This window comes from Diceros bicornis, chromosome 13 (genome assembly GCF_020826845.1).
Source record: "Diceros bicornis minor isolate mBicDic1 chromosome 13, mDicBic1.mat.cur, whole genome shotgun sequence".
In the NCBI taxonomy this organism is placed as follows: domain Eukaryota; kingdom Metazoa; phylum Chordata; class Mammalia; order Perissodactyla; family Rhinocerotidae; genus Diceros; species Diceros bicornis.
Window position 1 is genome coordinate 46,083,453 of NC_080752.1, and position 16,763 is coordinate 46,100,215.

Genomic DNA, 16,763 nt, shown 5'->3' on the forward strand with positions numbered 1-16,763 from the left:
TGAGTAGCTGTAATAGGAAAACATGCAAGAAGAGGAAATACAGCAGACATGAGAAACTCACAAAGTTTCCAGAATCTTACCCGGCTCTGTGCTACACGATTTCATTCTGAGATCCATGACTAACTCCTTTGTTTTAAGCGTTAGCTTTTATTACTCAGGTGTAGAGATTCTAGTATCAGTGTAGCTGAAGCCATGTGCTACCACACCCCATTCAGGCCTCTCCCCAGTCAAACGCTGCAATCCTAACAGAATACTTGTCCCCCATCCCTGGTTTCCCTTAAAGAATTGTTCTCAAAGAACCTGAGGCCCCTGCCCAGCCCCAAAATAACCCTATCAGAGCATTGCCTGCAACCAACTCATGAGACTATCCTGTTATCAAATGTTTATCTGTGTGCCATGCACTGTGCTAAGACTTTTATATTAATTATTTCATTTAAAACTCCACAAATACCTATGATATGGACAACATTATTATTTCCATTTAAAAATGAGAAAACTGAGGTTTGGAGAGGTTAAGGAATGCAATTAGCATTTATCCAAATATGTGGTCTAAGGCTAATTGCTGAGAGTTGTCTGGTCAGGAAGATGTCAAAATTATCCCCCAAACTTGGGAATCTTCACAATTCATCTGGTTAAACCTGCACATAATAGATAATATCTTTGGGAGTTTTCAAAAACCAAAGGCTAATCAAGCTGACCTAGGATGAGGATTAGGGTGGATTGGGGAAGGGTGTTGCAATCTCATCAGGAGAAACCTGATCCATTCCATTGTAACCTAATCAGAGAAAGAGATCTCAAGACAGAAACTTTTAGTGAAGGCCATTCAAGAAAGCTTTGGCTCAAGAATTTCAAATGTTACTTCTTGCTTCATTTGGTTGTGGTTCTCCAAGTAGGGTCTGGGGCTTCCTGGTGAGTCAGCCAACCCGGCCAAGCTGACAGCTGAGAACAAATCCCAGCATGGACAAACGCTGTTCAATTCCACAGTTTCATTCTCTTTTATAGTCAACCGTTATTGGCTACTAAAGGTTACTATAATGTGGTATTTGTAAACTGAAAGTAAAGCATTCTCAAGCAAAGTTGGAATTCTTTTCCTTTTCTGGAAAAAAAATTTATCAGCGTTGGTTTAAGTTGCTTTTTCAACTATCTTACACTTGTGTTTTTGTATATTTGTAGAATCTCCCTTGGGTGGCACTTCCGTTCATTGTTTTGGTGCTTGGGTAATTGTTACACTGTTAGCATTTCCATTGTCATTTTGTTTCTTAGCAAACCTTGGTTATTAGATGCTTTTCCCACAGGAAGGTAGGAGGGTTGGGCTTCCAGTCTTAGTGACTAGGTAATTCTGACCAACTCTCCCAATGAGGAAAACTAGCAAAACTGGAAAAATCTAAAAATCTCTTCTTGAAATCACTGGAAAGTTAACAAGTTAGTAAAGAATTACTGAGCCAGAATCTAGGAAAGGAGAGAAATTGAGGAATGTAAACTCCATATTTTAGGACTACTTTTCCAGGTGGGACAGTTCCTGAGAAGGAACTAAGAGACTGAATGGTGCTTTTAATTGCCTTGGGTAGTTAGGGGAACAGAGACTGGAATCCAGAACCTCCTAAGAGAGAGAGTACCTCACTCAAGTAAACAACTCTCACTTTGGATTGGGATCCCAAAGGACTGCACCCTAAAAGCAAAGGTGACTACAGTAGATAAGCTCTTACAGAGATAGAAACTCAGCTTCAAACCATCTCGAACCCTGAAGTTGTATTAAGGTGACCCCAGAGTGCCAGTGACCCCAGGTACCTGGCAGAAAACAAAGTGAATCCTCTCTTTGGTAAAGATATCATAATTCTAGGCCTCAGATTATTTCTATGAACTATTAGGCAAATACAATATTTAGTCCACAAACAAAAATAATCACACATACTAGAAGACAAGATAACATGAACAAAACCCAGCAGCAACAAAAGACAATTGAAAAGGACCCAAAAGAACCCCAAATAGTCTAGTCATCAAGTTATTCATTATGTTCAAGAAGATAAATAGAAGATTGATAATTTTGGGAGAAAAATGGGTAGGATACAAAACAACAAACTGAAAATTCTATAAATGAAAAAGATGATAATAGAAATAATAACCCAATGGATTGGGTTTAACAGCAGATTGAAAGCTGCAGAAGAATTAGTCAACTTAGACATCAGAAGAAAATATCCAGAATGAAACATCAAGAGGCAAAATGATAGAAAAGAGAGAAAGGATAAGAGTTACAGAGAGAATGAGACAGTTTAATGCACAGATAATTAGGAAACAGGAAGGAAAGAGCAGGGCAGAAGAAATATTTGACATGAAAGGTCTAACTTACCAAAACCAATGGAAAAAATAAGGCACAGATACAAGAAACACCACGAATTGTAAACAAGAAATTTCAGGAGGTAAGGAGGTAGGCTGGTGTGTAGGTGAGGGTTGAGGGGGTGGTGACTGTCCTTTCAGCCATCCTCAAGAGACATGGGGTCAAATCAGGGCAGTGCAAAAGCCTCAATGAAACAAAACTGAAGCAAACTCAACACAGGCAAGAAATGGAGGAAGTGAAGAATAGTGTTGGCAAAAGAAAGGAAGGAAGAGAGAAAGAGAAAAGCTAATACCAAAGGAAGAGAGAATTAGAAAGTTTATTAATAAAATCCCAAACTAAAATTCTAGACCATATGATCATAAATGACCTCACAGAGGAATCCAAAGGCACATGAGAAAGATGCAAAAGTACTGGCTTGTTAGGGGAAGATACAGGTATGGATAGAGTTTAGAAAAGGACAGGAATTAAATAAACATGAGGGGCCAGCCCGGTGGCGTAGCAATTAAGTTCTCGAGCTCCTCTTTGGCGGCCTGGGGTTCGCAGGTTCAGATCTTGGGTGTGGACCTACGCATCACTTATCGAGCGTGCTGTGACGGCTTCCCATATAAAGTAGAGGAAGATGGGCAGGGATGTTAGCCCAGGGCCAATCTTCCTCAGCAAAAAAAAGAGGAGGATTGGCAACACCTGTTAGCTCAGGGCTAATCTTCCTCAAAACACAATAAAATAAAACAAACCTGAGTATGGGATTTAAGGTAAAGGCAATTACCAAAAAATAAAAATAGCATTTATAACTTTTAAACCAGCAGAAGAAAATTTCATCATGAAAAGTAAAAAAGACAGGCTGGCCCCACGGTGTAGTAGTCAAGTTCAGCATGCTCCACTTCAGCAACTCAGGTTCATGGGTTTGGATCCTGGGTGCAGACCCACACCACTTGTCAGCCATGCTGTGGCAGCACCCCACATACAAACTAAAGGAAGATTGGCAGAGATATTAGCTCAGGGCTAATCTTCCTCAGCAAAAAAAAAAAAAAAGTAACATAGAAAGAAAGGTAAATAGGAAATATAAAATAATATAGCAGGAAAAAAGTCTTAAGAGTAATTCCAGTAAGTATAAAAAGGTTAAACTAAATTACATCATTAGGTAACCACTGCATTTAAAAAGTGTAAAAGAAATTACTTAGAAATAAATAATAAGGAAAACATTACAAGTCAGAATATTTGAGACAGAGCAAAAATAGTATTTGGAGGAGAGTATATAATTTTAAATAGGCTTTATTTATAATATTTTTTTTTAGGAGATAAAATTGTTCAAAATAATAGGCCAAGCACTCCAAATCAGGAAGTTAGAAAAAGTTACAAAGCAAGCTCAAAGGACAAAGAAAGGAGAACCATGCAGAATCTGTGAGAGAAAGCCAAGGAAATACCAACACAAGAATCAAAACTGCAAAAGATTTGTTGGCTCTTACACCCTGTGGAGATGCCCATGGTCAATTATACGATCTTGCAGAACTTTGTAAAAAATTATGGAAGCAACTAGAAGGATGTGCAGCTATGACATACAACTATCTACTGGGGCTTTGGGGGAAAAAATAAATAAATAAATAAATAAATAAATAAATAAATAAATAAATAAATAAATAAAAATTTATTTAAAAAATTATGGAAAATCACCAGACAAAACTATCTATCCATGGGCAAAAAATGTAAATAAATACTATTATTCAGTGGACACAAGCAGTGACTCTGTGACACAAGCTCCGTGACAGTAACTCTGCCTGTGACACTGAAAGTATATTGTCTGGAATGCTTTACAATATTGTGAGGAAATTATGAAAACTGAAAAATTACCCAAGAGTTTGTCTTTTAAAAAGAATGTCATAACCTGTGGGAATCCCAATGTTTAGAAATGCTTTGGGGATCTGTTTGCTAATATGTAGGCTTTCATCATCTGTTCAGATGATCAAAAACAAAGTGGATTATTTCACCATGTGATCACACATTTGGATAAGACTTTCCTGAAACATTTAATCTTGTCAAAGGTCTCACACTGTTTTCTTGTGGTCATCAACTTGGAAAAATATAACTGGTGTCACCATCAAAATGGGCTACTATTCTCAGAGTCTCCAATTACTGTTATCATTGTAGTCATTGCAGGAATGAAGTTGCTATCACGGAAGTGGATGAAACTTTCAAATCTCCCTTTAATTTGACCCAGGACTCAGCATCATTTTACCTGGCACATCCCTGACTATGGTAGTCCCCCTTTATCCATGGTTTTGCTTTCCATGGTTTCAGTTACCCAGGGTCAACCACAGTCCAAAAACATTAAATGGAAAATTCCAGAAATAAACAATTCATAAGCTTTAAATTGTGCACCATTCTGAGTAACGCGACGGAATTTGGAGCTGTCCTGCCCAGTCCTGCCCAGGACGTGAATCATCCCTTTGTCCAGCATATCCACACTGAATATACTACTTGTATGTTAGTCACTTAGTAGCTATCCTGGTTATCAGATTGACTATTGCAATATAGCGGTATAGCAGTGCTTGTGTTCGGGTAACTCTTAGTTTACTTAATAATAGCTCCAAAGCCAACTTTATTCTTAGTTATTGTAATTAATCTCTTACTGTGCCTAATTTATGTATTAAACTTTATCATAAGTATGTACGTACTACATAGAAAAAAACATAGTGTATATAGGGTTTGGTACTATCCATGGTTTCAGGAACGCTTGGGGGTCTTGGAATGTATCCTCCACAGATAAGGGGGGACTTCCTATAGGTAGCTCCTGGGAAAACCTCACTTTGTATGCCAAATTATATCTGAAGTGTGTGTGTGTGTATGTCGTTTTCTTATAGAATAATAATCTACATATATTGTAACAAAATTGAACATGTCTGGGAGTTAAAAATTCATCATGGATCAAAACTTTCCAAAATTATGATAAGTATTTAGCAAAATTTAAGGCTCTTCAATACATCATGTCTAAGATAAATCAATTTCACAGTCCATTTCCCTGAGGTATTTAACTAGCTCCATCTTTTTTTGCATTTATTTGTAAATTTTAGTTGTATTATTAAACTGGCAAGATAAAAAGAAATTTGAAAATATATTTAAGGGAAACAAAATCCAACTTCCTCTTCCGTTTTGTTCTATTGGAATGTACCAGTAACTTAACTGGAGAGCGAAAAGATTCCACTTGCAGCTATGTTATCAAAACATTTAAAGTGAGTTCTCTATTTAGGATGAAATGATGTAATGTCTGGGATCTGATTCAAAATAATCTGGAGTGGGGGAAGTAGAAGAGGGTATAAATGAAACAATTATCAAGGAATTGATAATTGTTGAAGTTGAGTGACAAATATATGGGAGTTTTATTATACATAGCACGAATAAAAGAACAAGAACAGACAAGATTTTTTAAATCTTTTTTTGTAGAAAATTTCAAATATAATGTTTTTTTTTTCCCCCAAAGCCCCAGTAGATAGTTGTATGTCATAGTTGCACATCCTTCTAGTTGCTGTATGTGGGACACGGCCTCAGCATGGCCGGAGAAGCAGTGCATTGCTGCGCGCCTGGGATCCGAACCTGGGCTGCCAGTGGTGGAGCGCGCGTACTTAACCACTAAGCCATGGGGCTGGCCCTCAAATATAACAAGTTTAAAAATAAAATTTAGTGATGGCTATTCTTGGTCTTCTGTTCTTACATATACATTTCAGAATTAGCTTCTCAATCAATACTGTCTGATTTTGATTGAAAATCTATTGAATCTGTAGATCAACCTGTAAAGAATTATCTTTTTCTGATATTGTCTTTCTACTATAAATATGGGATAGCTCTTATATTTTTAGGTTTCTTTAATATCTTTTAGTACTCTTATAATTTTCTCTTTACAGATGTTACACCTCTTTTGTTAGATTTATTCCTGAGTATGGCATAGTTTTGTTGCTATTTTAATGGTTTCTTTGTATAATTACATCATATGATTGTTGCTGGTGTATAGAATTGCAATTGGCTTTTGTATGTAGAACTTATAATCAGCTACCTTACTATACTCATTCATTACTCTAATAACTTGTCTATAGGGCCGGCCCTGTGGCTTAGCGGTTAAGTGCGTGCGCTCTGCTGCTGGCGGCCTGGGTTCGGATCCCGGGCACGCACCGGCGCACCACCTCTCCGGCCATGCTGAGGCCGCGTCCCACATGCAGCAACTGGAAGGATGTGCAGCTATGACATGCAACTATCTCCTGGGGCTTTGGGGGAAAAATAAATAAATTAATTAATTAAAAAAAAAAACAACTTGTCTATAGATTATTGTTTTTTTTTCTTTTCTTTTCTTTTTTTTTTGTGAGGAAGATCAGCCCTGAGCTAACATCGATGGCAATCTTCCTCTTTTTGCTGAGGAAGACCGGCCCTGAGCTAATGTCTATTGGCAATCTTCCTCCTTTTTTCCCCTTTTTCTCTCCAAAGCCCCAGTAGATAGTTGTATGTCATAGTTGCACATCCTTCTAATTGCTGTATGTGGGACGCAGCCTCAGCATGGCCGGACAAGCGGTGCGTCAGTGCACGCCCGGGATCCGAACCCGGGCCGCCAGTATCGGAGCGCGCACACTTAACCGCTAAGCCACAGGGCCGGCCCAGATTATTTTGGTTTTTAATGAAAATAATCATATAATCTGAGTATAATGACAATTCCATTTCTTCCTTTTCTATAGTTATGTCATGAATTTCTTATTATTATCTTATTGCACTGGCTAAGACCTCCATCACATCGTTGAACAGAAATAGTGATAGTTGGTGTGCATATCAGGTTTATGATTTTAAAGGGAATACTTTTAAAGTTTCCACATTTAAGATAACATTTGCTATAAATTTTTTGTAGGTGCTCTCTTTGGGTTACCATTCTATTTCTAATTTATGTTAAATTTTGTCAAATAATTTTCCTGCATTTATTAAAATGTTCATATGATTTTTTCTCCTTAATCTGTTATTATAGTGAATGACAGCTATAGATATTTTAACATGTAGATATATTATTTCTGGGATAATCCCAGACTGGTCATGGTATATTGTTTCTTTTATTCATTACTGGATATTATTCACTAATATTTTGTTTAGGATCTTTGCACCTATATTCACAAGTGAAATGGGTCTGTAATATCCTTTCTCTGTTCTTCCTTTATCTGGACTTGGTATCAAAGTTATATTGGCCTCATAGAACTGGCAGGAGGGGGCTAGTCCCTCTTTTTCTATGCTCTGGAAGAGGTTGTATAAGATTAGAATGATCTGTGCCTTGAAAGTTGACAGAATTTGCCCATGAAACCATCAGGGCCTAGTGTTTTTTTTTAATTGGAAGTTGTTTACTGCTTCAATGTTTATAGGCTTTTCATTATGAAATAATTATAGATTCACAGGAAGTTGCAAAAAAATGTAGTGGAAGATCTCATATACACTTCACCCAGTTTGCCCCAGTGGTAACATCTTGCATAACTATAGTACAATATCAAAACCAGAAAATTAGCTTTGGTACAGCTTTCACCAGTTTTACGTGCACTCATTTGTGGGTGTATGTGTGTACACTTTCATGCAGTTTTATCACGTGTGTAGATTTATATAACCACCACCACAATCAAGATACAGAATTGTTCCATCACCACAAGGATCTCTCCTTCTACACCTTCATAGCCATAACCACCACTCCTCCCATTTCTAACTTCTGGCAACCACTAATCTGTTCTTCATCTCTATACTTTTGTTATTTCAAGAATGTTATCTAAATGGAATCATACAGTATACACCCTTTCAAGATCGGCTTTTTTCACTCAGCATAATTCCCTTGAGTTCTATCCAAGTTGTTGCATGTACCAACAGTTTATCCCTATTACTGAATAAGTAGTGTTTAGTGGTATGGATGTACCACAGACTCAACCATTGAAGGACATTTTGGTTGTTTCCAGTTTGGGGCTGTTACCAGTAAAGCTGCTATGAACAATCATGTGCAAGTGTTTTATTTTGTGAACATAATTTTCGTTTCTCTGAGATAAATGCTCAAGAGTACAATTTTAATCATTATGAGATTGCTTGCCTTTTTGTTTTTACTTGAGTCAATTTTAGTTGTTATATTTTCCAGGAAGTTGTCCATTTCATACAAATTTGGAAATTTATTGGCATAGTTTATAATAGTTTTCTCATATTATCTTTTAAATCTGTGGGGTTTTATAGCAATAGCCTCTTTTTTATTTATAATATTATTTATTTGAGCTTTTTTTTTTTTTTATTTTATTTATTTTTTCCCCCAAAGCCCCAGTAGATAGTTGTATGTCATAGTTGCACATCCTTCTAGTTGCTGTATGTGGGACGCAGCCTCAGCATGGCTGGAGAAGCGGTGCGTCATTGCGCGCCTGGGATCTGAAACTGGGCCGCCAGCAGCGGAGCGCGTGCACTTAACTGCTAAGCAACGGGCCCGGCCCAATGGCTGAATCATTTTACATTCCCACCAGCAGTGTATGAGAGCTCATATTTCTCCACCTCCCCACAACACTTGCGATATAATTTTTGTAAATGTTCTTTTTTTTTTTTGTGAGGAAGATCAGCCCTGAGCTCACATCCATGCTAATCCTCCTCTTTTTGCTGAGGAAGACTGGCCCTGGGCTAATATCTGTGCCCATCTTCCTCCACTTTATATGGGATGCCGCCACAGCATGGTCTGACAAGTGGTGCATCGGTGCGCACCTGGGATCCGAACCTGGGCCGCCAGCAGCAGAGCCCACGCATTTAACCACTAGGCCACAGGGCCAGTCCCAGGAGTTTGTGTGTGTGTGTGTGTGTGTGTGTGTGCGCGCGCGTGTGTGAGGAAGATCAGCCCTGAGGTAACATCCGATGCAAATCTTCCTCTTTTTGCTGAGGAAGACTGGCCCTGAGCTAACATCCGTGCCCATCTTCCTCCACTTTATATGGGACGCCGCCACAGCATGGCTCGACAAGCGGTGTGTTGGTGTGCCCCCAGGATCCAAACCTGTGAACCCCGGCCTGCTGAAGCGGCGCACGTGCACTTAATTGCTTGTGCCACCTGGCTGGCCCCTGTAAATGTTCTAAGAACTTGAGAAGAATGTATAAATTCTCCAATTGTTGAATGTATTATTCTACATTTGTCCATTAGGAAGAGTTGGTTCATCATATTGTTCAAACCTTGAACTTTGCTGATTTTTTTTTTGGCTGCCTGATCTACCATTAATCGGGAAAGATATATTAAAATCCTCCTGGGGCTGGCCCTGTGGCTTAGCAGTTAAGTGCGCAGGCTCCGCTGCTGGCGGCCAGGTTTGGATCCCCGGTGCGCACTGACGCACCGCTCCCTGGCCATGCTGAGGCCACGTCCCACATACAGCAACTAGAAGGATGTGCAACTATGACATACAACTATCTACTGGGGCTTTGGGGAGAAAAAGGGGAAAAAAAAGGAGGAGGATTGGCAATAGATGTTAGCTCAGGGCCAGTCTTCCTCAGCAAAAAGAGGAGGATTAGCATGGATGTTAGCTCAGGGCTGATCTTCCTCACAAAAAAAAAAGGTAAAAAAAATAAAAAGGAAAAAAAATAAAATCCTCCTATATGAAGGTGAATTTAACAATTTCTCCATATAATTCTATTAAGATTGATTTTGTGGGGCCGGCCCCGTGGCTTAGCGGTTAAGTGCATGCGCTCTGATACCGGCGGCCGGGGTTCGGATCCCGGGCGCGCACTGATGCACCGCTTCTCCGGCCATACTGAGGCCGCGTCCCACATACAGCAACTAGAAGGATGTGCAACTATGACGTACAACTATCTACGGGGGCTTTGGAGAAGGAAAAAACAAGGAGGAGGATTGGCAATGGATATTAGCTCAGAGCTGGTCTTCCTCAGCAAAAAGAGGAGGATTAGCATGGATGTTAGCTCAGGGCCGATCTTCCTCACAAAAAAAAAAAAGATTGATTTTGTGCATGTTTATGCTATTTTATTAGAAGCATGTATGTTTAGAATTTTTATATCCCCTTGTGAACTGAATCATTTCCCATTATATAATGATCTTCTTTATCCCCAATGATTTTTTTTGTCTTAAAGCTATTTTTTTCTCATATAAATATATCTGCACAAGATTACTTTTGCTTAAAATTTGCCTGAAAAATCTTTTTTTCTCTTCCATGTCATGAATTTTGTTTTAATCCAATCTGACAAACTCTGACTTTTAACTAGTGAGTTTTATCCCTTTTATACTTACTGTAATTATTAATATAATTAGACATTTATACCTTCTCTTCTATTTAATTTGGCCTGCTTTTTGTTTGTTCTCACTTCTTCCTTTTTAAACCTGATATCTATATCATTCCTCTAATAAGATGAGAACTTTAGTATGCCTTCATGTCCCTTGGTGTCTCCTCACCCATCATGATGATATTCTCTGAATTTTAATTCTGGGTTGTTATGAAAATAATTTTTCCTTTTTTGAGGAGAGAGAGGTATTGATTTTTTGTTTTGTTTTGTTGTTTTAAGACTATAGCAAGCCTTTCCAAAGACTTTGATGAACGTTCTTATCTCTTACAGCATCTCCTGGACTTGTTTTTCTTCTTGAATTCTCTCCAAGTACATTTTCTTTTCTTTTCTTTTTTTTTTTTGAGGAAGATTGGCCCTACGCTAACATCTGTTACCAATCTTCCTCTTTTTTTCTTTTTTCTCCCCAAAGCCCCAGTACGTAATTGTGTATCATAGTTGTAGAGTTGTAGCTCTTCTATGTGGGACGCTGCCTCAGCATGGCTTGATGAGAGGTGAGTAGGTCCGTCCCCAGGATCCGAACCGGCAAACCCCGGGCCCCCGAAGTGGACTGCAAGAACTTAACTGCTACACCAGTGGGCTGGCCCCTCCAAGTACATTTTCCATGTGAGTTTTTGTGTGGCAATAACTCTGAGGCCTTGCATGCCTGAGACTATTATTATTACACTTTCACATCTGCGTGATAATTTGGATAGTTCAAAATTACTTTCCTTCAATCCCTTAAAAGATGTTTTCCATTGTCCTATTGTGTCTGTTATATCTACCATACTGCTGCTATAGCACAACTACCTATTGCCGTGTTACAGTTGAGAAGGCTAATTTCAATCCTATTTTTTTCATGCCTTTATAAATTCTCTGTTCTTTCTGATTAAAAGCTTTTAGAATTTTATTGTTTGCATTCATATTCTTAAATTTCACTAAAATGTATTTAGGATTTCTTATCATTCCTTTTTGGCACTTCATGAGCCTTTTTAAACTGAGGTCTTTCATTTTCCCTTAATGCTGAAAAAGTCCTTTCTTTTAAAATATACTTTTTTCTCTAATATTCCTAAAATACAAATATTGGCACTTCTGCTTCTTTCCTCCGTGTTTCATAACATCTTTTTTTCTATTTTCCATTACGTTATCCTTCCTTTCTTCCTTCTTGGAAGCTTCCTCAATCTGATCTTAAATCTCAATAATTCACCCTTCAGCTTTATCTATCAACTATGTATCCCGTCTATAATGTTCTTTATTTCATCCATTATTTTTTTTTTCCCCCAAAGCCCCAGTAGATAGTTGTATGTCATAGCTGCACATCCTTCTAGTTGCTGTATGTGGGACGCGGCCTCAGCATGGCCGGAGAAGCGGTGCGTCGGTGTGCGCCTGGGATCTGAACCCGGGCCACCAGCAGCAGAGCGCGCACACTTAACCGCTAAGCCACGGGACCGGCCCTCATCCATTATATTTTTCACAGCTAATGTTTTCACTTGGTCTTTTTTTATAATTTCTTGTTTATTTTTCATATTGCTAATACTTTTCTCATTTCTTTAGTGTATTTATTATGTTAAATTTTTGGGCCTTTTGTTTTTAAGACCTCTGTTCCTGATGATATGGGTAACTGGTTTGTTGTTTTTCTTTTGAGGTAGTTATACTCACCCAATATCTCCTTAATTTGGCATGTCAGCTCATATTCTCATGGGTTATTGACTCCTCTGCCTGGAAATGCTTCTTGGGGAGGGGAGGGGAGAAAGGTCAGACCCAGTCTCGGTCAGTCCCAACGAGCATCACAAAGCCCCTTTGGCTTTACCTTCAAACCCCCAAGAAACAAGCGGAGACCTCCCCTGGGTCGGGTGGGTGGAAGCTGAGGATTCGGTGTCCGAGGCTCTCAGACTCCATCTGTTTCCCACTATCCTGACGTGACCGCTGTGGACCCCAGGGCTGGGCCATGACCCCAGATTTCTGCAGCGAGCGGCCAGGGGACAACTGAACCAAGGTGGGAGAGGGGAAACAAAAGCAGAATTTAAACAGCTTTCACTAATTTATCCTTTCATAGCCCTGTGGGCCACCATCTTTCTCAGGCTGCATGCGTGTGTGTGTGTGTGTGTGTGTGTGTGTGTGTACACACACCAATTAAAAATAGTCTTCCTAGGGCCAGCCCCATGGCTTAGCGGTTAAGTGCGCGCGCTTCCCTGCTGGCAGCCTGGGTTCGGATCCGGGGCGCGCACCGACGCACCGCTTCTCCGGCCATGCTGAGGCCGCGTCCCACATACAGCAACTAGAAGGATGTGCAGCTATGACATACAACTATCTACTGGGGCTTTGGGGAAAAAAAAAGAAGAAAAAAAATTAAAAAAGCCTTCCCAGGGATTTCCTCCTTTTGTTTTGGCTCCCTAGTTTCTGGATGTGTTTCAGCTGGAGTTTCTTCAGGGTGTGCTTTGGGGCAGGAAGCAGCAGCTGGTGCCATTTTGTTATATTAGTCAGAAGGGGAAGCACATGTTTAATCTCAATTCCTAACTCAAATAAAGGTAAGTTCCTCAAAAAATTAAGCATAGCATTCCATGTGACCATGAATTCCATGCCTAGGTGTATACCCAAAAGAATTGAAGGGCCAGCTCCAGCGGCCTAGTGGTTAAGTTCGATGTGCTCTGCTTTAGCAGCCCAGGTTCAGTTCCCAGGCGTCGACCTACACCTCTCACTGGCGGCCATGCTGTGGTGGCGACCCACATACAAAATAGAGAAAGATTGTCACAGATGTTAGCTCAGGGCGAATCTTCCTCAGCAAAAAAAAAAGAATTCCAAAAAAAAAAAAAAGAATTGAAAACATATGTCCACACAAAAACTTGTATACAAATGTTCATAGCAATATTAATAGCCACAAAGTGGAAATAACTCAAGTGTTCATCAAGTAATGAACGAATTTTTAAAAAGTGGTATATCCATACAATGGAATATGATACAACCATAAAAATGAATTAAGTACTGACACAATGTGGATGACATTGAAAATATTATACTTGGGGGCCAGCCTGGTGGCATAGTGGTTAAGTTCTCGTGCTCTGCATCAGTAGCCCAGGGTTCCTGAGTTTGGATCCCAGGCGTGTACCTACATACCACTCATCAAGCCGTGCTGTGAAGGCATCCCACATACAAAATAGAGGAAGATTGGCAAAGATGTTAGCTCAGAGACAATCTTCTTCAAGCAAAAAGAGGAAGATTGGCAGCAGATGTTAGTTCAGGGCCAATCTTCCTCTCCAAAAAAAACAAAAGAAAGAAAATATATTACTAAATAAAAGAAGCCATAAAAGGCCATATATTGTATGATTCTATTTATATGATATGTTGAATAGGCAAATCCATAGAGACAGAAAGCAGATTAGTCGTTGCTGGGGGCTGGAGAAAGAGGAAAGTGAAGAATAACAGTGTTTATGCGTTCAGGGATTTTCTTTTTTGGGTCATGAAAATCTGGAATTAGATAGTGGTAATGGTTGCACAACCCACTGAAATGTACACTTTATTTATTTATTTATTTTCCCCCTTTTTCTCCCCAAAGCCCCAGTAGATAGTTGCATGTCATAGTTGCACATCCTTCTAGTTGCTGTGTGTGGGGCGCTGCCTCAGCATGGCCAGACAAGCAGTGGGTCGGTGCGCGCCGGGGATCCGAACCTGGGCCACCAGTAGCGGAGTGCGCGTGCTTAACGGCTAAGCCACGGGGCCGGCCCCAGAAATGTACACTTTAAAAGGGTGAATTTCATGGTGTGTAAATTATGCATCAATTTTTTAAAAAAGTTTAAGATAATCTAATAAAGAAAAATTATAAACTATTTTCACTTATAAATGGAAACACAAACACCTAAATAAAATATTAGTTACCCAAATTAAATTCGGACATTATAGTGTAGCTGTTAAGCGTGTGGACTCTGGAGCCAGGCTGCCTGAGACACCCCTTGTTTCATGACTCCTAATTGACCTTAAGCAAATCATCTAACATCTCTGTGCCTCAGTTTCCCAATCTAAAAAATGGGTGTAACAACAGCACCTACCTCAAAGGTTGTGGTGAGGACTAAATGTAATACTATAATAAGGTAGTTAGAACTGTGCTTGGCACATAGTAAGTATTCAGTAAGTGTTGTCTGTAATTACAATATAAAATAATACATCCTTAGGCAACAATATTGTGTTATAACCATCAAACTTGCTAAGAGACTAGAACATAATTATTCCAACCACTAATGAGAAATGATAATTATGTGACATGATAGACGTGCTAATTATCTCTACAATAGCAATCAGATTACAGTATATAAATGTATCAAATTAACATGTCGTACACCTTAAATTGACACAGTTAAATGTCAAATATATTTAAATTAAATAAAATACATCTTGATCAATTAGGATTAACCCCACAGAAAAAAGCATGGTTTCATATTTTTAAAATCTATCAGTGTAACATGTATTAATAGATTAATGATGAAATAATATAAGATTATCTCAACTGATGTTGGAAAAAAGGCAGTTTATAAAGTTTACCCTATTATTATAATACTTTTTTAATTGTGCAAACTAAGAATAGAACATCTTTAGGTAGGTAAAGATTTTATACCAAAAATCTACAACAGGGCCGGCCTCGTGGCTTAGCAGTTAAGTGCGCGCGCTCCACTACTGGTGACCTGGGTTCGGATCCCGGGCGCGCACTGATGCACCGCTTCTCTGGCCTTGCTGAGGCCGCGTCCCACATACAGCAACTAGAAGGATGTGCAACTATGACATAAAACTATCTACTGGGGCTTTGGGGGAAAAAATAAATAAATAAAATTAATTAAAAAAAAATCTACAACAAACATTACACTTAATTGAGACATTTCAGTGTGTTCCATGGGGGCAAGACCAGGATGCCCATGCACCACTATTTTTTCCCACATTACTGGAGGGCTGGCCAGTCCTGTAAAGAAAGAAAAAAGAGGGGTGAGGTTTCAAAGGAAAGAGATCAAATTATCACTATGTGTGTAAAACATAATCATCGATCTAGAAAAATCAACAGAATCATCACAAAAATTATTAGAATTGATAAGAGAGATCAACAAGGTTGCTAAATATCAACCTGCCAAAATCAATGGAATTTCTCTCTACTGGTAACAACCGCCTAGAAAATATAATTTAAAAAAATAAGAAACATGTCACAATAGCAACAAAAACCTTAATATATTTAAGAACTAACAAAGAATATGCAAATATCTACAGAGAAAACTTTAAGACCATAGTAATGGACATAGACGATAATCTGACTAAATGAAGAGACATATCTTTGATGAAATAACTCAGAATTATGTAGGTGTCAACTCTTCTCAACACTCTATAAATTAATTGCAGTCTCAATAGTAATTCCAGATTAAAGGTCCACAAATAAAGGTCCACCTTGAAAAGGCGAAGTAAAGAAGAGGCACTAGCCTTACCAGACATTAAGACATACTACAAAACCATAGGAATAAAATACGTTGTAGCATTGTTCAAGAACACATTTTCAAGTACACTTTTTTTTTTTTTTTTTTGGTGAGGAAGACTGGCCCCCAGCTAACATCTCTTGCCAATCCTCCTCTTTTTGCTGCGGAAGATTGGCCCTGAGCTAACATCTGTGCCCATCTTCTTCCATTTTTGTATGTGGGACACTGCCACAGCATGGCTTGATGAGCGGTGCATTATTCCACGCCTGGGATTCGAACCTGTGAGCCCCAGGCCACTGAAGAGGAGCACGCGAACTTAACCACTACGCTACTGGGCTGGCCCCTCGAGGACACATTTTCCTTCAAGAACAAACAGACCAATTGAATAAAATAGAAAACTTAGAGACAAACCCGTGTAGACATGAGAACTTAATATACAATAAAGATGACACCACAATCAGTGTAAAACGGATGGTTTATTTAGTAAGTGGAGTTGGGAAAACTGGCTCACAATAAACATTATGACTCCTTACCACTATATACAAAGGTAGCCTCCAAATGGAGTAAAGACCTAAATGTGAAAGGCAAAAGTCTTGAGTTGGTAGGAGAATATATTTGTGACCTAAGAGAAGGTAAATCTTCCTCAAATAAAACTTAAATCCAAAGCATAAACTTTTTTTTTTTGTGAGGAAGATCGGCCCTGA